The sequence below is a fragment of the Callithrix jacchus genome, chromosome 9 (genome assembly GCF_049354715.1).
Source record: "Callithrix jacchus isolate 240 chromosome 9, calJac240_pri, whole genome shotgun sequence".
NCBI classification, from domain to species: domain Eukaryota; kingdom Metazoa; phylum Chordata; class Mammalia; order Primates; family Cebidae; genus Callithrix; species Callithrix jacchus.
This window is the reverse complement of record NC_133510.1, coordinates 64,563,071-64,587,975: the sequence shown is the minus strand read 5'-3', so window position 1 is coordinate 64,587,975 and position 24,905 is coordinate 64,563,071. Positions and strand designations below refer to the sequence as shown.

The 24,905-nt window shown below is 41.9% G+C and overlaps 1 long non-coding RNA gene across 1 annotated transcript; it reads left to right on the top strand.

Annotated features, from left to right (window-relative positions):
• Positions 1 to 1,645: 1,645 nt before the first annotated feature.
• On the top strand, positions 1,646 to 24,905 carry LOC118144457 (uncharacterized). The gene is made up of 4 exons (XR_004729266.3): positions 1,646 to 1,750; positions 3,014 to 3,130; positions 18,133 to 18,226; positions 23,554 to 24,905. It is a non-coding gene; the product is annotated as an uncharacterized LOC118144457 (long non-coding RNA).

The window sequence follows — 24,905 nt, the reverse complement described above, 5'->3', positions numbered from 1 at the left end:
TCCACGGTGTATATGAATCACATTTTCTTTATCCAGTCTATTACTAAGGGGCGTTTAGGTTGATTCCATGTCTTTGCTATTGTGAATAGTGCTGCAATGAACATACACATACATGTGTCTTGATAATGAAATGATTTATATTTCTGCAGGTATATACTCAGTAATGGGATTGCTGGCTCTAATGGTATTTCTGTTTTTAGGTCTTTGAGGAATTGCCACACTGTCTTCCACAATGCTTGAACTAACTTACACTCCCACCAATAGTGTATAAACATTCCTTTTTCTCTGTAACCTCACCAACATCTGTTATTTTTTGACTTTTTAATAATGGTCATTCTGAGTGGTGTGAGATGCTATCTCGTTGTGGTTTTGATTTGCATGAAATATAATATTTTCAATTTATCCAGAATGCTTTATGTCTATCTGTCAAAATTACCTCACTCACTAAAGATACCATTTCACAAGCAATTGCTAGAAATCATTTTAATAAAAATATTTTTGATTTATATTTATATTTATTCTCAATTTTTGTGAGTACATATGTAGGCTTATATGTTTATAGTAGTTGTGATTTATTTTTTAGAAAGAAATATTTTTCTCTTCTACAAGCAGCTTCTGAAAGACAAAGATGAAGACTATATGATTCCTAGGAGAAGGAGGTTCAAGGTATTTCCCTGTTTGTCTTCTTTCTCATTGTATAGTCTTTTTCTCTTTCTTTGCTTTTCCTTCCCTCCCTCCCTTCCTTCTTGCCTTCCTTCCTTCCCTCCCTCCCTCCCGGCCTCCCTCCCTCCCTCCTTTCTCTTTTTTCCCTCTCATTTGCCCTTCCCATCCTTTGAAAACATTAAATGCCTCTATATCTTTGGCATCATGAACTTCTCTGAGTGTATATTCCAGGTGCTTCATGAAAACAAAACCACTTGTTCTTTTTGTACTAGATGCAGTAGTTTAGGGTTTCCGAAGGTTATTTTGTGAGCTTGTTCATTTTTTCCCCTTGGTTAAAAATAAACCCCTTACGCTATCAGAGATAATGAACTAGCTCCTGACTGCCTGTGTGATTCAGCAGTTTGGTGCCTCATCATAGGGCCTATTTGTCATTCCATGGCTCCCTCTCTTGTGTTTTACATAACTTAGTAAAAACACTGAACTAGGAGTAAAAGGGCAATCTGAGTTTAAAACTATACTAGTCACTTGATTCCACTGGATATCGTATCATCTTCTGGCAAATAAAGAACTGTTTTCTTAGATTAGCTTGGCTTTAGATGTCTGTAACATCTGTTACAGATGTTATTTTTCTCTACCCTTTTATAACTACATGTAGTTTGTTATGGAAAATGAAAATATTAAGTGACTGATATTTGGTAAGAAATTATTATAAAGGTAGTAGAAAAAGTATTTTGAAAAACTTCTTTTCAACTGAAAAGCCAAGTAAATATTGCTTTTGATAATATTTTCCTCCAGACATGTAACCTGATAACACTGACAAATAAGAACAATTTCTGAACGCTGATGTGCCCATCAAACAGATGGGCTGTATTTGGGTACAAGTTCTGGAGCTGCAGAACTGAGGGCTGAGCTGGCAGGTTGCCCAGACCTGGGGCAGAGCCAGGACAGCTGCCCATAGAGGCTGTCCCAAGACAGAGAAGCTGCTGTTCAGAGCTACTGCTCTGGGCCGAGCAGCTGGGCCCCTCTGCCCAGACCCAGATGCAAATCACCTGCCTCCATTTCAGCTCTCAACCTTCTTTTTTCTCAGGTACTAGGATTTGCAAATGCGGTTTTTGTTGTTGTTGTTCGTTTGTTTTGTTGTTTTATTTTTTTTCCAGGAATGTGTTCCTCCAAATTGCTGATATGGGAGTTCGAGCGCATTTGTCTCCTTCCTGTAACCAAAGGCTCAAAAGTAGAACAAGAAAGTGGATAGAGTAGTAGGGGAGAGAGCAGTGGTTTAACTCACCAAGGGTTTTCTGAACTTTCTCCAGGCAGAAAAGTGTCCACCAAAGTCACCTTGTTCTTTTTTCTGCTTCTATGTTCTGGTTGTTAAGGATACAAAGAAATGGAATTATCTAACGTTTCTAAGCTGCCCATTCTTCTAAATTGCTCTACTCAATGCCAGAAAGTTCTTCCTTCTGTCTGGCTGTATCTTCTCTCTGTAAAAGTCCAGCAGAACATTAAGGCAATCCATCTCAGGCCTCTGCAGAGGGTGTTCATTCAGTGATCTGGATTGTAGTTCTACCCAAAATGCATTTTGTTAGATATCTTCTGAGTGCCAGAAATGAGACAGACCTGGGGAAGGGGCTGAGGGGAGGGTGGAAGGAGAAGAAGATATACAAGAGGGAGAAACAGTATCAAATGCTATCCCTTAGAGGCTTATTTTGTAGTATGATCAAGTAATTTGGGGAAATACAGGGTTAACAAAAGACAAACATGTTCCTTTAAGTCAGTGGTCCCCACTGTTTCTGGCACCAGGGACTGGTTTCATGGAAGACAATTTTTCTATGCAAGCAGGTTGAGGGGGGTGGTTTGCTGATGAAACTGTTCCACCTCAGATCATCATGCCTGCCACGCACCTTCTGCTAGCAGCCAGGTTCTTAACAGGCCACCAACCTGTGCTGGTCTGTGGCCTAGGGGTTGAGGCCCCCTGCTTTAAGTCACAACTTCTTGAGGCTTTTAATAGATTAACATGAATTGTGACTCTCATAGAAGGAGGAAGTTTTGTATTTCCCAAATGTATTGGTCTATGGATTCCCCTCCCCTCCCCTCCCCTCCCCTCCCCTCCCCTCCCCTCCCCTCCCCTCCCCTCCCCTCCCCTCCCCTCCCCTCCCCTCCCCTCTCCTCCCTTCCCTTCCCTTCCCTTCCCCTCCCTTTGCTTTCCCTTCCCTCCCCTCCTTTTACTTTCCCTTCCCTTCTCTTCCCTTCCCTTCCTTGGAGCATCCCAGAAAATTATTTTGGAAAAGCTTTCTTCCACTACAGCCACTTTTCTGGATTAAATAATGGCATTCATGTCTTTTATTATATTCAGATGGCTATGAACAGAAGATTGACTTCTCAGTGAGCCTACGTTGTATCTTTCTTCCCATCGAGTCCATTTAACTCAGAATCACAGGTCTTGATTGAGTTTTTCAGCATGATCTACATGGTGAGTGCTCAGTGTTTTGTAAGCCAGTGGAGGAGGACAGAGCCTGGATGTGGGTGTAAGTGCAGTGGGGGAGGAGAGATCTGGGAATTTAGTAGGATGGGAGGCAGGAGCCTTTTGGGGCTAGAGAGAGATCTATCAGGAAAAATCTCAGGGACTTGACAAACAAGAAATGTGGAATCGTTTTAAAACTCGATCTCTCTAACTAGAAGAAAAGAGGGTTTCTAGCAGGGTTCCTCCCTATACCAGGGACCTGGTACAAAGTAAACACTCATAGCAACAGTGTAATTACTGAAGGGAAAGAAAAAAGAGGAGGAGGAGTGAAAAGCAATGAAAATTTGTAAGTGAAAGAGGATTTAAGGTGGGTCGGGCCATTATCTTCAGTGCATGCGACTTGCAGTGCACTTGATTTACGTGCAAATGCAGTAGCTATGTTCAAGCTGCTCCAATAGCGGAAAAACTCATAAAATGCATGACTTCCAAGCAATAGGAATTTATTTCTGAAGGTTCTGGAGGGATGTCCAAAATCAAGGTGCTGGCAGATTTGTTGTCTGGTGAGAGCCTAATTTTTAGGTCATAGACACCTGTCTTCGCACTATGTCCTCATGTGATGGAAAGGGAGAGCCAGCTCTCTGGGGTCTCTCTTATAAGGCGCACTAACACTGATCATGAGGGCTCTGCTCTCCTGACCTAATCATTTTCCAAAAATGCCACCTCATAACACCATCACCTTGGAGGTTCAAGTTTCAACACATGAATTTGAGGGGCTGGTATGAACATTCAGATGATAGTAACCTTGGAGAAACTATGAGGGGAGCATCAGGGGTTAGTGACTTAGTGGATTTGGGGAACATTTAAAACTGGGTTCTTCAGGCCAGGAACATTTAAAACTGTGTTCTTCAGGTTTTTCAACACTCTAAAGCCTTGAAAAGGATAGGCATCAAAAGACACAATAGCAAGTAAAATTTGGGGGCTGTTGCAGATTTGGTATGAGGGAAAAATTGGTGGGGTGAGTGAATATTGGTGTTAGAGCTTAGAGGTGGAACACGAAAACTTGGGTTATTGTGGGAAAGGGGCAAGAGGTCACAGATTGGAGGAAGGGACAGATTTTTTTTTTTGAAGAGCCTAGGTGCATCTCTTATCTCCACAAAACGGAAGCCCTGAAGTCTGAGGTCACTCTACCGAAGTCAGACTGCATTCCCTGTTCACAGTAGACTGGAGACCCTGGTGTGCAGGGCAGACACAGGTAAAAACAGAAGAGGGTGTGGGACAGAACCCAGTGATGAACTGCAGAGCAACAGACCAAGGTTTCTGATAGGATGTTCAGTGTTTCCTCAGCGTAGTGTCGGTTAATCAGAGGAAGTGGGACAACTGCTGCCTTCTGATCAGAGGAATACCTGCAGGTGACGAGACGGTGTATGTGTTACCCCAGCGTGTGGTCTGCACAGGAGTCTCAGCTCCAAGGAGAGTTCTCGTTGTTAGCTTTAGAGAAAGAGTAGGAGGAAGACGTGGAGGAGGAAAAGAAAATAGAGAGGCTGAATCAGAGAGAAGCAGAGAGAGAATCTGAGGGAAATAATTTACATGCAAGAGAAAGTGAAACTCAAGTGTAACCACCCACCCACACTGCAAAGGGCAACTTCTCTGGTCCACCCACTAGGGAAAACCTCTCAGGTTTCTCAGGCACCTGTTCTGGCAACAATTATCCTTCTCCCAGAGTTTGCCTCCGCCTCCTTTAGAAGGTAGGAACAAGTGATAAAGTGGGAGTGAAGATTTAAATGACTTCAAGTGCTCCACAGCTACATATTGTACTTTTTGCTCTACTTACATTGAACCTGTCTCTTTTGACCTGGGTGTTAAGGAGTGAGAAGTAAAAATCCTGTCCTTTAGCCCTTATTCTGCTTCTTTTCTGGATTTCAGATTCCTTAAATGTAAAACGAGGAAGTAAAAATAAATTGTCTTTAAGATTCTTCCCAGTGTAATGTTTTATATTTTGAATAATACTAGCTACCATTTAATGAGTAAATACTCTGTGAAAAATGATTAATATATCTTAACTAGAATCCTCAAAACCATCTCAAAAGTGAATATTGTGATTCACAGATGAACTAAGTGACATTGTGTCTCTGGCTTTTCCCACCCTGCAAACCTCTGTGTTCGTAGATGAACCCCTGACCTGATAGACAGTCAATGCATCGCTTCGTGACGGGGACATGTTTTGAGAAACACGTTCTTGTGCGAACATCATAGAGTGCACTAACACTAACCTAGATGGCATAACCTACTGCTCACCTTGGCTATGCAATGTAGCCTATTCCTCCTCAGCTGCAAATCTGGTCAGCATATTACTGTACTGAATGCTCTTGGCAATTGGAACACAGTGGGAAGTATTTGTGAATCTTAACATAGAAAAGGTATGGTAAAAAATACAGTATAAAAGATTAAAAAATGGTACACCTGTATAGGATACTTACCATGAATGCAGCTTGTAGAAATGGAAGCTGCTGTGGGTGAGTGAATGAGTGAGGGGTGACAGAGACTTAGGACATTACTGTCCACACTGTAGACTCTATAAACACTGGACACTTAGGCTGCACTAAACTTACTTAAACATTTCTCTTTTCATTAATAAGTTAAACTTACTGTAAATTTTTAATTTTATACTATTTTACATTTTTGTTAATGACACAGCTTAAAACACACGATGTACAGAGGTACAAAAATATTTTTAATATCCTTATTTGATGTTTTTAAAGTCTTAAATTATTTTACTTTACTTTTTAAACTTTTTTTTTAAAGTTGGGACACAAATACACACATTAGCTTTGGCCTACACAGGGTGAAAATGACCAATATCACCATCTCATACCTGCACATCTTGTCCCACTGGAAGGTCTTACGGGGCAGTAACATGCATGGAGCTGTCATCTCCTACGATGATGCCTTCTGAAGGACCTGCCTGAGGCTCTTTTACGGTTCACTTTTTTAAGAAGTAGAAGGAGTGCACTGTAAAATAACAATAAAAAGTATAGTGCAGTAAATACATAAACTATAGTGCAGTTTAGTATATGTATAGGTATAGAGCAGTGAACCTAAAAGTATAGTGTGGTAAATACATAAACTGCATACATAAACTGTTACTCCAATAACAATTAATAAATAGTTTTATCATTATTAAATATCATGTATTATACATAGTTGTATGTGCCGTCATTTATATGGCTGGCATGCAGCATCTGTTTACATGAGGAATAAACACAAACATGCGGGTAAATAATACGTTGTGCTACCACATTACCATGGCTATGATGTCACTAGGTGATAGGAATTTTTCAGCTCCATTATAATTTTACAGGATTGTGGAGTATATGGTCCATCCTTGACCAGAATATGGTTATGCAGCTCACGACTGTACTCCTAATAACCACCAGGTGGCAGCCCATACTCATTCTTTAAGGTCACAATTACATAGGTGGAAATCTGAGACTAACCCACTGCCTAGGAAACTGCCTTTACCCAGACTGATGAATTCAGTTATGGAGTATCTGAACAACCCGTTTATCTGATTTGTTTCACAGGCGATTTGGATGAATTTAGGAACTAAATAAGCAATTGAAGTTTTCTTCCTTTGATTTTCTGGACTTCTTTTTTATTTTTGGAGACAGGGTCTCCCTATTGTCCAGGCTAGAGTGCAGTGGCACAATGACAGCTCACTGTAGCCTTGACCTCCGGGGCTCCAGTGATCTTCCAACCTCTGCCTCTTGCGTAGCTGGGACTAGGCATGCACCATCATGCCTGCCTATTTTGTAGAGTCAGGATCTTATGTTGCCCAGGCTGGTCTCAAACTCCTGGGCTCAAGCAATCCTCCCGCCTCAGCCTCCCAAAGTGCTTGGGATTACAAGTGTGAGTTACCACCATGCCCAGCCTGATTGCTCATTTTAAATTGAAGAATGTCCAGGGTTGAATAGAATTTCAAAAGGTTAAGGAGTAAAAAGAAGGCTCTCCTGGCAGAGAAATCTGGGTGAGCATAAAAACCAAGATGGAAAGGTACAGGGTATGTTTGGGAAAAAGTCAACTGGCTCAGCCTGGGTGTACTATAAGTTGTGTTATGAGAACCAGTGAGTAGAACCTAAGATAATTAACCTAAATTAAGTTTAGATCTAAGAAATCTTGAATATCATATTTTGGGATATAAATTTTGTTTTAACAGTTTTCCTTTGAAATGGAGAACATCTGTACAGGTGTATGACTTAAGACTGTTAATATTCTACTTTGTTATAATGTCTTTTTTCCCAACACTTTGAGAATCCACTGTAGATATTACATCCCTTTGCCTTTTAAAAATAAAGGCTTTTTTTTCTTGGACTCAAGATGGCGCAGTGAGAACAACCCAGGATTGAAGCTCTGGTGAATGCGCAGAGGGTGAGTCAGGGCCGCATTTCCAGAGGGATCTTTGTTGCCCACAGAATGGGGAAATTCCCACGTATAAAAGAGACGCGGGACGCCAGGCAGAGGTTTTGGCTGGCGCTGTAGCACAGCGGCGCTCCACAGTGCTCTGCACAAAGTGTACTGGTCCGGGTGCCCTGTTGAACTGGCAATCTGAGACGTGAGAGGGCTGAACTTGAGACTGAATGGGACTTGGACAGTGAGCCAGGCCAGGAGATTCCAGGGAAACAGTGTTTGGGGTAGCGCAGTGGGACAAACAAAACGGCGATTCCAAATGCTCCAGGTGCAAGCACAGCTGAACCCAGGATGGTGCAGCTCCATGGGGGAGGGGCGTCCGACATTACAGAGGCAATCCGCCCCTACTGAAGTACACGCCCATTGCTGATGCAGCCTGCCATTGCTGAGGCAACCCACCACAACAGAGAGACTCCACCGCAGGGTGTAGCCCGTGGCAGCAGGGTGGAGACTGCAGCAGCACAGCAGAGCCTACAGCAACAGGGCGAACCTCACACCAGCAGGGCGGAGCCTCGGCAGGCAAATAGTGACTAGACTGCCTCCTAGCTGGGCAAAACAGCACAACGGACACTCACAAAGAAAGCCCAAACACCCCGAGACAGAGCATCTGAGAAAAAAAAGGTTTTTTTTTTATGAGTTCTGCTGCAGCAGAATTAAACGTAGCAGCCTAACAGCCCTGAATGAACAACAGAGCTCACAGCTCAGCACTTGAGCTCCTATAAAGTACAGACTGTCTCCTCAAGCAGCTCCCTGATCCCTCTATATCCAAAAGACTGACATTTGGCAGGCACCATTCTGAAACAAAGATAGCAGAAAAAGAAACTGGTAGCATCCCTCACTGTTCCGCAGCTGCTACAGGTGCACCTGGAGAAAAAGCAGGGCCTGGAGTGGACCTCAGCAGTCGTACAGTGGAGGGGCTAGACTGGTAGAAGGAAAACCAAGTAACAGAAATACTTCATCATCAACAATCTGGGCATCCACTCAGAGACCCAATTGAAAAGTCAGCAACTACACAGATGACAGGTGGATAAATCCACAAAGATGGGAAGAAACCAGTGCAAAAAGGAGGAAAACACCTGAAACCAGAACACCTCACCTCCTACAAAGGACCAAAACTCCTCACCAACAAGGGAACAAAGCTGGACAGAGAATGACTGTGACAAAATGACGGAATTAGACTTCAGGAGGTGGATAATGAGAAACTTTTGTGAGCTAAAAGAACATGTTTCAAATCAATGCAAAGAAACTAAGAACCTTGAAAAAAGATTTGAAAAAAGATTTGAGGAAATGATAACAAGAATGGATAACTTAGAGAGGAATATGAATGAATTAAAGGAGCTGAAAAACACAATACGAGAACTTCGCGAAGCATGCACAAGTTTCAACAGCCGAACTGACCAAGAAGAAGAAAGAATATCAGAAGACGAAGATCAACTCAATGAAATAAAACGAGAAACCAAGATCAGAGAAAAAAGCGCAAAAAGGAATGAACAAAGTCTCCAAGAAATGTGGGTCTATGTGAAGAGACCTAACCTACGTTTGATAGGTGTACCAGAATGTGACGAAGAGAATGAATCCAAGCTGAAAAATACTCTTCAGGACATTATCCAGGAAGATTTCCCCCACCTAGCAAGACAGGCCAACACTCAAATGCAGGAAATACAGAGAACACCACAAAGATATTCTGCAAGAAGAGCAACCCCAAGACACATAACCGTCAGATTCCCCAGGGTTGAAATAAAGGAGAAAATACTAAGGGCAGCCAGAGAGAAAGGTCGGGTCATGCACAAAGGGAAGCCCATCAGACTCACAGCAGATCTCTCAGAAGAAACACTACAAGCCAGAAGAGAGTGGGGGCCAATATTCAACATCCTTAAAGGAAAGAACTTTCAACCCAGAATTTCATATCCAGCCAAACTGAGCTTCAGAAGTGTAGGAAATATAAAATCCTTTGCGAACAAGCAAGTACTCAGAGATTTTGTCACCACCAGGCCTGCTTTACAAGAGCTCCTGAAAGAGGCACTACACATAGAAAGGAACAACCAGTACCAGCCATTCCAAAATCACACTAAATGCTAAAGAGCATCAACATAATGAAGAATCTACAACAACTAACGGGCAAAACAGCCACTTAGCATCAAAATGGCAGTATCAAATTCACACATAACAATATTAACCCTAAATGTAAATGGACTAAATGCACCAATCAAAAGACACAGACTGGAAAATTGGATAAAAATCCAAAACCCATCAGTGTGCTGTATCCAGGAAACCCATCTCACATGCAAGGATATACAAAGGCTCAAAATAAAGAAAGGGAGGAAGATTTACCAAGCAAATGGAGAGCAAAAAAAAAAAAAAAAAAAAAGGAGTTGCAATTCTCATCTCTGATAAAATAGATTTTAAAGCAACAAAGATCAAAAGGGACAAAGAAGGCCATTACATAATGGTTAAAGGATCGATACAACAAGAAGAGCTAACGATCCTAAACATATATGGACCCAATACAGGAGCACCCACATACATAAGGCAAGTTCTTAATGACTTACAAAGAGACTTAGACTCCCACACAATAATAGTGGGAGACTTTAACACTCCACTGTCAATATTAAACAAATCAACCAGACAGAAAATCAACAAGGATATCCAGGGCTTGAACTCAGACCTGGAGCAAGCAAACCTGATAGACATCTACAGAACTCTCCACCCCAAATCCACAGAATATACATTCTTCTCAGCACCACATCACACCTCCTCTAAAACTGACCACATAATTGGAAGTAAAACACTCCTCAGCAAATGCAAAACAACTGAAATCATAACAAACAGTCTCTCAGACCATAGTGCAATCAAGTTAGAACTCAGAACTCAGAAACCAACCCAGAACCGCACAGCTTCATGGAAACTGAACAACTGGCTCTTGAATGTTGACTGGATAAACAATGAAATGAAGGCAGAAATAAAGAAGTTCTTCGAAACCACAACATGCCAGAATCTCTGGGACACATTTAAAGCAGTCTCTAGAGGAAAATATATAGCAATAAGTGCCCATATGAGAAGAATGGAGAGATCCAAAATTGACACCCTATCATCAAAATTGAAAGAGCTAGAGGAGCAAGATCAAAAAAACTCAAAACCCAGCAGAAGACAAGAAATAACTAAGATCAGAGCTGAACTGAAGGAGATAGAGACACAAAAAACCCTTCAAAAATCAATAAATCCAAGAGCTGGTTTTTTGAAAAGATCAACAAAATAGACAGACCACTAGCCAGACTGATTAAAAAGAAAAGAGAGAACAACCAAATAGATGCAGTAAAAAGTGACAAAGAGGAAATCACCACAGATTCCACAGAAATTCAAACCATCATCAGAGAATATTTCAAACAACTCTATGCACATAAACTAGTAAACCTGGAAGAAATGAATAAATTCCTGGACTCCTGTGTCCTCCCAAGCCAGGAGGAAGCTGAAACTATGAATAGACTAATAACAAGGGCAGAAGTTGAGGCAGCAATTAAGAGCCTACCACACAAAAAAAGCCCAGGTCCAGAAGGGTTCACAGCCGAATTCTACCAGACACACAGAGAGGAGCTGGTACCATTCCTTCTGAAACTATTACAAATAATCCAAAAAGAGGGAATCCTTCCCAAATCATTTTATGAGACCAATATCATCCTGATACCAAAACCCGGCAGAGACCCAACAAGAAAAGAAAACTTCAGGCCAATATCCATGATGAACATAGATGCAAAAATCTTCAATAAAATATTGGCAAGCCGATTGCAAAAGCAAATCAAAAAACTTATCCATCATGATCCAGTAGGGTTCATCCCAGGGATGCAAGGCTGGTTCAACATATGCAAGTCTATAAACGTAATTCACCACATAAACAGAACCAAAAGCAAAAACCACATGATTATCTCAATTGACGCAGAAAAGGCATTCGACAAAATTCAACAGCCCTTTATGCTAAAAACCCTCAATAAACTCAGTATCGATGGAACGTATCTCAAAGTAATAAAAGCTATTTACAACAAACCAACAGCCAAGATCATACTGAATGGGCAAAAACCAGAAGCATTCCCTTTGAAATCCGGCACTAGAGAAGAATGCCCTCTTTCACCACTCCTATTCAATATAATACTGGAAGTTCTAGCCAGAGCAATCAGGCAGGAAAAAGAAATAAAGGGTATTCAAATAGGAAAGGTGGAAGCCAAATTGTCTCTATTTGCAGACGACATGATAGTATGCCTAGAAGACCCCATCGCCTCAGCCCCAAAACTCCTGAAACTGATAAGCAACTTCAGCAAAGTCTCAGGATATAAAATCAATGTCCAAAAATCACAAGCATTCCTCTACACCAATAACAGACTTAAAGAAAGCCAAATCAAGAACGAACTGCCATTCACAATTGCTACAAAGAGAATAAAGTACCTTGGAATACAACTTACAAAGAATGTAAGGGACCTCTTCAAGGAAAACTACAAACCACTGCTCAACGAAATAAGAGAAGACACAAACAGATGGAGAAACATTCCATGTTCATGGTTAGGAAGAATCAGTATTGTGAAAATGGCCATACTGCCCAAAGTAATTTACAGACTCAATGGTATCCCCATCAAGCTACCATTGACTTTCTTCACAGAACTGGAAAAACCACCTTGAACTTCATATGGAACCAAAAGAGAGCCCGCATAGCCAAGTCAATTCTAAGCAAAAAGAACACAGCGGGGGGCATCACACTACTGGATTTCAAACTATACTACAAGGCTACAGTAATCAAAACAGTATGATACTGGTACCAAAACAGAGATATAGACCAATGGAACAAAACAGAGGCATCGGAGGCAACACAATATATCTACAACCACACAACCTTTGATAAACCTGACAAAAGCAAGCAATGAGGAAAGGATTCCCTGTTTAATAAATGGTGTTGGGAAAACTGGCTAGCCATGTGCAGAAAGCAGAAACTGGACCCCTTCCTGACACCTTACACTAAAATTCACTTCAGATGGATTAGAGACTTAAACATAAGACCTGGCACCATAAAAACCCTAGAAGGAAATCTAGGCAAAACCATTCAGGACATAGGAGTAGGCAAGGACTTCATGACCAAAACACCAAAAGCATTGGCAACAAAAGCCAAAATAGACAAACAGGACCTAATGAAACTCCACAGCTTCTGCACGGCAAAAGAAACAGTCACTAGAGTGAATTGGCAACCAACAGAATGGGAAAAAATTTTTGCAGTTTACCCATCTGACAAAGGGCTGATATCCAGAATTTACAAAGAACTCAAACAGATTTACAGGAAAAAAACAAACAAGCCCATTCAAAAGTGGGCAAAGGATATGAACAGACACTTTACGAAAGAAGACATATATGAAACCAACAGTCATATGAAAAAATGCTCATCGTCACTGGTCATCAGAGAGATGCAAATCAAAACCACATTGAGATACCATCTCATGCCAGTTAGAATGGCGATCATTAAAAAATCTGGAGACAGCAGATGCTGGAGAGGATGCGGAGAAAAAGGAACACTTTTACACAGTTGGTGGGAGTGTAAATTACTTCAACCATTGTGGAAGACAGCGTGGCAATTCCTCAAGGCTTTAGAAATAGAAATTCCATTTGACCCAGCAATCCCATTACTGGGTATATATCCAAAGGACTATAAATCGGTCTACTATAAGGACACATGCACACGAATGTTCATTGCAGCACTGTTTACAATAGTAAAGACCTGGAATCAACCCAAATGCCCATCGATGATAGAGTGGATTGGGAAAATGTGGCACATATACACCATGGAATATTATGCAGCAATCAGAAATGATGAGTTCGTGTCGTTTGTAGGGACATGGATGAATCTGGAGAACATCATTCTCAGCAAACTGACACAAGAACATGGGCGGGTGATGAAAAATGAGAACACATGGACACAGAGAGGGGAGTACTAAACACTGGGGTCTATTGGGGGAAAAGGGGAGCGCCAGCAGGGTGGGGGAGCTGGGGAGGGATAGCCTGGGGAGAAATGCCAAATGTGGGTGAAGGGGAGAAAGGAAGCAAAACACACTGCCATGTGTGTACCTATGCAACTGTCTTGCATGTTCTGCACATGTACCCCAAAACCTAAAATGCAATAAAAAATAAAAAATTAAAAAAATTAAAAAAAAAGAAACTAAAAAAAAAATTAAAAAAATAAAATAAAAAATAAAGGCAATGATTTTCATAACTATAGTACAATTATCAAAATTTAAAAATTTAACAATCACCTAGTTTACAGACTTTATTCAAATTTGATTCTTTTCCAAATAATATGTAGGACCACACACTGCATATAGTTTTCATGTCTCATTTGTCTCCTTTAATCTGAGATTCTCTCTCTACTTTCCTTTATGTTTCATGGGCATTGACTTTTTTTTTCCAACTTTTGTTTTAGGTTCAGTGGGTACATGTGCCGGTTTGTTACATGGGTAAATTGGGTGTTGCGGGGTTTGGTGTGCATATTATTTTGTCACCCAGGCATGAGCATAGTACCCAATGGGTAGTTTTTCGATCCTCACCCTCCTCCTACTCATCACCCTCAAGTCGGCCCCGGTTTCTGTTGCATCCTGCGTGTGTCCATGTGTACAGGATGTTGATATTTTGGAAGAGTATAGTCCTTGTAGTCTGCAGAGCATCTCTCAATTTGCTTTGTCTGCAGTTCATGTGATTAAATCTGTGTGAGACAATTTTGTCAGGATTACTGCATGGGATGGTGGCTCCCAGTGCTTCACATCAGGAAGCACTGGTATCAGTTTTCCTATTATTGGTAATATAAGGTGGTATTATTTTTTTCCACTGTAAATTTGTAATTTTTCTTTTTAAATTAAAAAGTACTTTTAGATATTTTTAAACTATGTCAGTATCCTATTCCTTATTAAACTTTCAACTCTCACCTACTAGTTTGGGTATTTTATCTTTGAAACTGTTGAGAGTCACCAAAAATATATTGAGTTGGATAGGATAAAATCAGAACCCTGTTTAGAAATATCACTCTAGTAGCTGTGTGTGTGTGAGAGAGAGAGAGAGAGATTTTACTGTCTTCAACTCCAGTTCATTGTAGGCCTTTCTTTATTTTTATTTTTATTTTTTATTTTTTGAGATGGAGTCTTGCTCTGTCTCCCAGGCTGGAGTGCAGTGGCACTATCTCAACTCACTGCAACCTCTGCCTCCTGGATTCAAGTGAGTCTCCTGCCTCAGACTCCCATGTAGCTGAGATTACAGGCGCCCACCACCACACCCAGCTAATTTTTGTATTTTTAGTAGAGACAGGGTTTTATCATATTGGCTAAGCTGGTCTCAAACTCTTGGCCTCAAGTGATCTGCCTGCCTCGGCCTCCCAAAGTGCTGGGATTGCAGGCATGAGCCACTGCGCCTGGCCTAGTCCTCCTTTTGTCTGGGACTCTGGTATTCGAGTTCTGACCTGGTCCAGGAGATCTTTTAACCTTGAGTCCAGCACATAAGAATCTTGGTAGATCGGAGAGGGGGGAATAAGATGACCTCCTATCAGGCCAGTGCAGCCCAGGCTCAGATCACACAGTTTGGATGGATTTGTTCCTTTGGGCAGATTCCCTTGTGCAAGGCACAACCAGCACAATCTCAAGTGCAGAGACCTAACAGCTCTGGATTAGATTTGGGGAACATTAGAATCTGGGAGAAAACAAACATATATTAAGCTCTTCCAACTCACCCATCTCTCTTCTGGTTGTTTTACTGTACTCTTATTTAAATCTCACGACAATTAGTATTCCAATCATACGGATGAAGAAACTGACTCCTGAAGAGGTTCAGGAGTCTCTAGAGGGCCACAATTCAAAGCTTGATGTCTCTGATTCTGAAACCGATATGCATTATATCTGCTACTTTATAATCCATCGATTGCAATGACAATACTAAGAGCAAACTCTGTCATTGGCTTGTAACTGATACACCAGCTTTTTAAATATACATTTTCCTCACATTCTCATGACAAGTTGTGAGAAATAGAGAGCAGATGCCATTTGTCTTATCTGATAATGAAGATCCATGCCCACAAAGCTAGTGGGAAAACCAAGCCTTTTGACTTTTAGTCAAGAGATCTTTCTAATTTTACCATGTGCTCCTTTTGGACACATAGGATTTAGAGGAGTGAGGAGGAAGATATAAGGAGAGAAATCTATAGGGGTGGAGGACATCTGCAGGAGGAAATCTGTCTAATCAAGATGCCTCAACATGGCTTCCTAGACGTGAGCTGTGGGGCTGCCCAGTGATGCCTGCAGGCTTCAGGATGCAGGACACATCTGTGCCCCTGGTTCCTCTTGCCAGAGCCCAGGAGATTGGCAGGCACCCTAGGGAAGACCGTCTTCTGGGTGCAGGGCAGATGCTGAACAGCTGAGCAAGCAGAACTTGGCAGGCTGGTATGGGGGGTTCTCCTCTAGCTAACTTGGGTTTCCAGAGGCCTGAGAACACAGCTTCCATATTCTCCTCCTTTGGGAAGAGGAAAGCTGGCTTCTCTTTCCTCTGACTCCCAGTGGTTCTCAAGGCCCCAGCGGGAGGTTTTTGTCTGGGAAAAACAGAGCTGAAAGAGCAACAGCATCTCAAGGTATGAAGGAAAAGGAGAAACTGGCTTATCCTCTGCTTCTTCGTATGAGACAATAGGCAGTTAGGGCAGGGCCAAGAATGATTTTGTGATTCCTTGGAGTGGAGGGGAAAGGTTAAAAGCTACAGGGAAAATTAACTCTGAGGGTAAAGAAAAAGATCCCCAACATATCACTACATGTCTACTCTGCAATAACAGACAGACATCTGAGTAGGACTGATTTAGGTTTGACATAAAGAAAGATTTCTGACAATGGGAGGGATGTGTTGATGCCTGGAGGAGCCATGTGTTCCACAGGGAGGCAGTGACTAGAGAACAGGCTGCCTGGGTTTGACTCCCTGCTCTGTTATTAACCTGCTATTTGAGTTTGGACAAGTTGCACAGCTGGAAGCCTTCCCCTTCTCATGTAACATGAGACAATCATAGTGGCAACCTCAAAGTGACGTGCAAGTGAAATGAAGGAGTATGCAAAGCTTAGTGTATCACCTAGTCCATAGGAAGGGAGCAGAGATTTTAGCTGTTGCCACACGTCACTCACAGTGAAAAAGCCTTGGGTTGAGGGTGAGGAAACCTGGTTTCCATTTGTTTCTTTCTGCATAGTCGGCTCTTTCCCTGGCAAACAATACCTTCTTCTTTCCCCCATATGTCCTGTGGTAAAGAGGCATTATTGCATGAGATCCAAATTCTATTTTTAGTTCTGATACTAACTCACATTTTCAGCGAATGCAAATTACTTTGCCACTCTGAGCCTCAGTTTCCCCACATATAAACAGAGAGGATAATAGCTATTTGGAGTTGTGGATTATTAGCATATTGTTTAGAGTCAGACAAGCCTGGATTTGCATCATGCCTTCAAAACTTACTAGCTATGTGACTGTGGGCGTTTTACTTAACGTCTCTGAGCCTCAGTTTCCTCGATTGTTACATGAAGATTATAACACCTTTGTTGATCTTGGCAAAGACTACTTAAGACAGTAAGTGTAAGCTGCTTCACCTAGAGCCCAGCTGAAAAAGTAAGTACCTTGGCAGCAATTTTGTAGCTGGTAGCTTTTCTGTAGGAATGAAATCGCCTATGGAGTACTCTTTTAAGTAGTACTATTTTAATCCCATCCTCTGCCTGTAACAAAAAGGAGATAATAGATGTATACATTTCGTGTCCTCATTCTGCTTCCCCCATTTAGATTGATCCACTGAAAAAGTATCTAAGAGTGTTTGTCCCCAATTCAGCCGTAACCTGCTCCAGCATAACCCCTCTATTCTCTCTAGGGTAACACACAAGGCCCATCCATCAAGTCTCAAACTCACCTTTGTCATGCAGAGTGGACCAGCCTGGAGGAAGTCCCCTCCCCCAACACCCACACACCCCAACACACACTCACACAACACACACACACTCAGACACACACACACACACTGCACACATAATTTCTCAAAAGCCAAATTAAAGTCACCATCCATCCACTGCCAGAAGTCCCTTTCCTCTTCCTTACTCCCAAGGGAATCCTCGCCCCCCCATTGACATCACCCTCCCCCGCACTCCGTCCTCTATCACAGACACACACTGGTCAGTATCCCACTTCTCCTCCCCTTCTCTATTGCTCAGTAATTGTATTCTCCGCCTCCCAGTGTCATGCTAATATAAGCTCCTGGCACAGCTGCCCAGATTAAATTAGAGCCCAAACCAGCAGGCCGACTAATTATATTTTCTTGGATGGAATTGTCTTCCCCCACCTTTGGGGTACAGGGCCAATAAAAAGTAAATGAGCACTGCCAATATTTGCGGAGGATATTTGACTTTTCTTGCCTGGGTGGTTTTGTCCTCCCCAACCAAGCTGGGCCCTTGAATTAGATTACACCAGAATGAGAGAAGAGAATTTTCCTCAAATGACCCTTCTAAGCCCCATCCATTTTCCTGCAGGTCAGCTCAGCTGGGTCTGACCATCATCATCAGGCCAAGGAAGAGAAAATGACATGGAACTCTTTCCCATGAACGAGACTCTTCTGCCACCTTTGTGAGTCCCTCCTTCGTTCCCAGCTCCAAAATCTTTCCTCCAAATACTCACTGCCACCTGTCCTGAAATGATTGCTGCTGAATTCTTTTTACTTCCAGTCTCACGTGAGAGAGTGCTGCTTCCTTTACAGAACACTATTTCAAGGCCGACTCCTCAGCTTTTATCTTTCCTTATTTATGGCTGGAACAACATAAAAGTTTCAATTGTTAAAATAAATATTTTAGACAAGTTAAATTTAACAGAGTTTAATAGATTTTTTTAATTAATTTTTTTTGAGACGGGGTCTTGCTATCTTGCCCAGGCTGGTCTCAAAATCCTGGGCTCAAGCAATACTCCTGCCTTGACCTCTCAAAATGCTGGGATTACAGGTGTGTGGTATCATGCTGGCCACTAGAGTTTAACTGAACAAGAAGTAAGAAAAAAGATTCATGAATTGGGCAGCCCAGAGCATCACAGCAGATTCAGAATGCCTGGGGGTCAGAGAGAGTTTATGGACTGAAAAAGGAAAGTGACATACAGAAAATGGAAGTGAGGCACAGAAATAGCTAGGCTGGTTACTGCCTGGCATTTTGCCTTATTTGAACATGGTTTAAAACAGCTGCCTGTGAATGGTTGGAATATGGCTGCTGGGACTGGCTGAGACTCAGCTGTTGTTACAGAAGCATACTCTTCAGTTCGATTTCCAGTCTGTCTACCTACTAAGTTAGGTTATGGTTCATCCATAAGGACTTAAGTATGGAAGTACAGAGGCTTTCCAAGGCCAGATTTTAGTTTGATATAAAACAATTTTCCTAGAGACAAAGTTTACTTCATTTCTTGATTCCACAAACATTTATTGCCCACTTACCATATGCCTCATACTGAGATAGGTATGGAAACATGTAAAGGCATAATTCTTGCCATCAGAAAGATCCAGGCCTCATGATGGGTTTAAATGTGTGCAGAAGTGCAGAAATCAAGTAATCTGTGCAAGGTGCAGTGGAGGCACAAGAGGCTTGCAGTAAGAATCAGAAAAGGGATAACTGAAGAGGTGATTCTTGGTGAGGTTTTGAAAAATTGTTCAGAAGGCCAGTAAAGTAAGGATAGGAATTCTGGGCAGGGAGAGAAAAGATACAGGGGCAAGAAAGCCATAGCAATTTCATGACCTGCACTCATAAAGGATAAGAGGAAAGGAGTAGCCAGAGATGGCCTTGAGCAGCTGAGAGATGTTTTACTTCTGGAGTTTTCTGGATCCCAAATTCATGTCCTCCTAACTGAGGGAGAGCAGAGCTGCCTCTGAAAGGTCTGGGTCACCCAAGTTGGGGCTCTTTGTTTTGCCATTAACTTTCCTTCTCAAATTTGCCTACAATAATCCCTCCCACAAATAATCATCCCATTCTTGTGTGACTGCTTTTTTAGGAAGTGCATTTAAGAAAGAATCTGATATTTCCAAAGCATTGAAAGAAAAAAATTTGGTAGTAGAATTTCTAGAAACAAAAGAAAACCTCTGACCAGATCTCTGATGTTCTCCCATATATTCAGCAGTCTTGTCTGCCTCTTTATTCATTCATTTGTTCATTCAATGCCAAGTTTTCAGCACCACACCAAGCAGTGTTGCTGAGATGATCCAGGGTGGATGAATAGGAGAGTCTTTCCCCTTGAGGAACTCAGTCTAGAGAGAGAGAGTGATACATAGATAATTAGAAAGAAGAGGCAATGAGAGCTCAGAGGAGGGGCATTGTGTTTGTTTCCAATCAGTGCTGGAAAGTGAGTGGTGTTTACTGTAGGCTAGCAGCCTGAAATCAACGTATCAGCTGGCTGCATTCCCTGAAGCTTGTAGGGGAATTCTCTCTTGTCTGCTCCTAGATTCTGGTGGTGTTCGGCGATCTTTGGCATTCCTAAGCCTGTAGATACAATACACCAAATCTCTGTCTTCCTGTGGAGTTCTTTGTGTGTGTTTTGCCTTCAGGTAGTGGCCTTCTTTTAAGGACAAGAGTCATATTGGATTAGGGTCCACCCAACTTCAGTATAACTTCACCATAGTTTAAGTCATTAAACTGCTATTGCCCAGTTTCCTAAGAAGGTCGCATTCTGAGATACTCATCAGAACTCCAAAGTATCTCTTTTGTGGGGAATACAATTCCACTTGTAATAGGCACCTAATTCTTCCTAGGTACATCACGAAAGTTCTTAGAAGCGGGAATGATTGAACTAATTGTATATTCCAGAAAGTCAAGTAAGAATGAACTAAAACAGTGATTGAGAGAAAAACACTCCCATGGAAGAAATGGCATGAGAAGTATGAGGGTATAGAAAAGGCACAAACAGACCAGGGCAGTGTGAAGAATTTCCTGTAGCTCTAGCATACAGGATTCAAAAACAAAGTGGTGAATGATGGGATGCGAGAAGGGCACGTGGATCAGTTAGCGATGGGCTTGGTGGCTGTTTTATCCTGGTGCCAGTTGAGACCATTTTTTAGTTTTGGACTTGGGACTTACTGCCCCGACACCACTAAAAAGCAGGGGCTTGAGAAGTTAGTAAGTGTGATGTGGTAAAGGGGAAAGTGGGAGACTGCTCCATGCTCAGCAGCTGCCAAGGCCCCCCTGCTCCCCTCCTTCCCTCCCAGAGAAGGCACAGCCATCATCTCTGGACTTTCTTGCAAATGTAAATCTTAACAGAAAGAGACTCTGTCGTATTCATCTTTATATTTTCAGCACAACAGCTGCCCCAGTGTACACACTGAATTTAGGTCGGTCAAATGAATGAATAGATGGAAAGGTACATTTAGCTCAGCAAGACCCTGAGCAGGCCCTGCTGACCAAGTAATGCACAGAGGCACATGCTGTTTAGCCTCCTGGGGCCTACTTTACTTCTCCTTGCTCCTCTGACTTTAAGGTTCCTTCAGGGAGGGTCTCTCGGGTGTTAAAGAAAAACTTGCAGAAGTCTCGAGTAATCTGGGTTTACTACAAGGCTAATGCGGGGAAGTGAAATTGCACGAGGGTACACAGCAACAGAAACCTGATTATTCCGAGTCCCAGGGATGCCAGGAAGGTGATGCACAGAGAGGGAGAATGAAATAATGAAGGCACCAGCCTGAACTCTAACTCATTTTCTGTGTATACTTAATCTTTTTTACTTCCCAAGAGAGGATCTGCTAAGTTCCTCTCACCAACATCCAAAATGAAGCATTTCTACTGCTGAGAGTTTTGCCTTCGGCAGCTTCAAAGGGGTTTTGTCTGCGTCAAACCTACACAAGGTCTTCTCTGACCCTTGGCCCAATCAGCTCCACTGTTGGGCTTTAATTTTGACACGATGCCTATATTATAATTTTAGGGAGAATGAATCATTATCCCAGAGAGGGTCAGTAGATCAAACAACTTATTTTGAGATCACTCTTCAGAATAAACCACTGACTGTATCAGAATGATATAGGTCTGGAATTTCATAGCCCTTGAGAATTTTTATACTTCCTAAGCACATGCCTTGTATGAGCATATTTCTGTCTTCCATGCTGTCTTTCTTTTTTTATTTTTATTTTTATTTTTTAGTTTTACTTTAAGTTCTGGGGTACATGTGCAGAACATGCAGGTTTGTTACATGGGTATACACGTGCCACGGTGGCTTGCTGCACCTGTCAACCCGTCATCTAGGCATGCTGTCTTTCAAGCATTTCCTCCCTCAGTTGTCTATGTCCCCAACCACTCTGGGCAATGAGAAGATGATGAACATTGCAGTCAGGCAGACAAGTCCTGCCATGGTATTTAAAAGGTGCGCACACGGGGTCATTAATGTTCCTCTCATCTCCTCAGTGTCCTTACCTGTTGTAAAAGATGCAGTAATGTTTCCTCATAATTTATATTCAGTATTAAATTAGAAAATGGTGTGAAATTAGCCCAAGACATGCCAGTTTTTTTTCTCATTTCCTTAAGGACAAAGATAATTTGTTGGAGTTTTTTGTAACCATTTTCCTGGGTCCTGGTTCAGAGCAGGCGCATAGTTTGCTTATTGAGGGACTAAAAACAGTTTGAACATATTTCTAAAAGAGCATAGCTTGCAAGGTGACAACCAACATTATAGCTACTTACACAATGATTCTGGGTCTGAAGTTCGATTTTTTTTTTTTTTTTTTTTTGAGATGGAGTTTCGCTTTTGTTACCCAGGCTGGAGTGCAATGGCGTGATCTCGGCTCACCGCAACCTCCGCCTCCTGGGTTCAGGCAATTCTCCTGCCTCAGCCTCCTGAGTGGCTGGGATTACAGGCACGCACCACCATGCCCAGCTAATTTTTTTGTATTTTTTTTTAGTAGAGACGGGGTTTCACCATGTTGACCAGGATGGTCTCGATCTCTTGACCTTGTTACCCACCTGCCTAGGCCTCCCAAAGTGCTGGGACTACAGGCTTGAGCCCCCGCGCCTGGCCCTGAAGTTCAAAATTTTAAGTGTCCCTGTGACTGGCACTGCTTTCAGAATACGGAAAAGGAACGTATAATTCATTTCTTGCCTAATTTGGAAAATGCTGCAGAGCCTGAGCAGTTGACTAGACCTGCTCCCTCATTCACAGTTCCTTGTGTCACTTTGCTTCTCTTTTTGACCAATTTTTCCTGTACACATATCCACTCAGTCAAAGGATGAGTCATCCAAGGGCAAGGTGTGAGAGGAGTAGAGAGGTTTGGAGGGGCGGAAAGCATCCAGGAGAAGGAAGGGAGCTGGTGTGGGGCGGGGGTGGGGAGTTCTGGATAAAGGCAGAGAGGGCAGAGTTCTACATCTTTCTTCTCTATTTTAGGCCATTCTCCTTTCTCCTTTTTTGCAGACTAACTCTTCAAGTAAATTATCTGACCTCTTCATTATATCCTCTTGCTGTGCATGTATATTCTATGACACATTTAATTCAATTGCTTCTACCATGTTTTAAGCATTTTAATGTCACACACTCCTTGAGGCATGGGACAGAGATATGTGTTTTGAGTAAAGAATTCTCAACAATAACTTCTCCCTGGAAAAGAGAAATAGAATTTCTTTCATAATAGGAGGAATCTAGGACAAGCTGAAACCTAGGTAGAATATCCGACTACCTGGGTAGAGTCAGGAGATGTTCTCCTAAGAACACCTGTGAAATTTAATTTTCGAGGTTTGATTTAAACATAAACAGTATCAGTCGATTGGAAAGAAACTCGTTAGTTCAGTTCCTCCACTCGATCCCCAGTGTCTGGAGTAATGCCTGGGAATCATAAATACTTTGTAAACATTTCTGCAATGATGTCAGATTGTCATATAATAATGTGGAGATTGTTGAGATAATCAGGGCTCTGCTCATCATATGTAATAAGGGTACTGTGGTTTGTGTTGCAGGGACTACCTTGAGAAGTATGAAAACTTCTCAAGTTTTCAGCTTGAGAAGGGCTTGCATCCTGAAGGAGAAATGAACAAACAGTATTAATTGTGATGATGCAGCCTACAACAAGTGCTATGATAGAGACTGAAAAACAAGTGCTCGTTCATTTTTACTGGAAAGGCAGAAGCTGGATTCAGCCTGGAAAGGAAAATCACTGAGAAGATGGTATGAACTAAACAAATAAATGGGATTTTAACAAATAGAGAATACAACTTACTGTGTTTTATAAAGGGAGGCAGAATAACCTAATCTGAATACACTTTGGATATGAATAAGGGTTCCAGGAGATGAGAGAGGGAGCGTATGGATATCTGGGGTAAACGCATTTCTGGCTGAGAAGACAGCAAGTACAAATGCCCTGATCAGGGCTTTCAAGGAATGGCAAAAAACTCAAGGATCCTGGAGTACAGTGTGCAAGCCTAAGTGGGTCCAAGATCAGATCTGAGTGATAGGAAGGGGAGAGGGCAGACTACATAGAGCCTGGTATGTCATTGTAAGAACCTGGGCTTTTTCTCTGAGCAAAATATGAAGTCATTAGAATTTTGGAGCTAACAAGGGGCAGAACTGTCACTCTCATTGCTGTGTTGAGAATAGAAAGAAAGGATCAAAGACGTAAGTCAGAAGACCAGTTAGGAGACTATGGCAGTATTTCAGGTAAAACACGATGGTGTCTCAGACAAGGGTGGTGGCAGAACTAGTGGGATTCTTAAATTTTGGAGGTGGGATCAATAAAAATGTGTTGATGGATTGGAAGCATAAGAGAAAGGGTACCCAGGAATGACCTCAAGTTCTTGGCCAGAGCAGCTGAGGAGAGGGGGTTGCCAATAGTAACTGAGAACATGAAGCTCGGAGGAGGAGTGATATAGGAGGTGAGCAAGGAGCTCAGCCATAGACATGCTACATTTAAGACACGTTTTAGTCTTGTTTGGTGATATCAGGTTGGCAATTGGATGTGCTGGTCTAGAGTTCAGACAAGTGGCTTTAGAGCATAATAATACATGATTAGATGATTGTAGAGGGAAGACAGAATTGTGATGCCAAAGTTTGTGGCTTGCTCCACTATGGTGAATTGCTTCCTAAATGATTTTAATATTTTTTGTGTTCTAATGATGTGAAATGTGTCAGGAAACCTGCAAGGAGTTCACTGGAATTGTACATTTGACTATTAGCTTATTTTTAAATAGTAAAACATTTTTACTCTAAAAATAAAAAATTAAAATAATCACATGTAGCCTATTGCTTAAGTGATAATCATTTCTGAAAGTCTGTTATATTTATTTCCCGTCTTTTCTTCTTTGAATATTTGTAA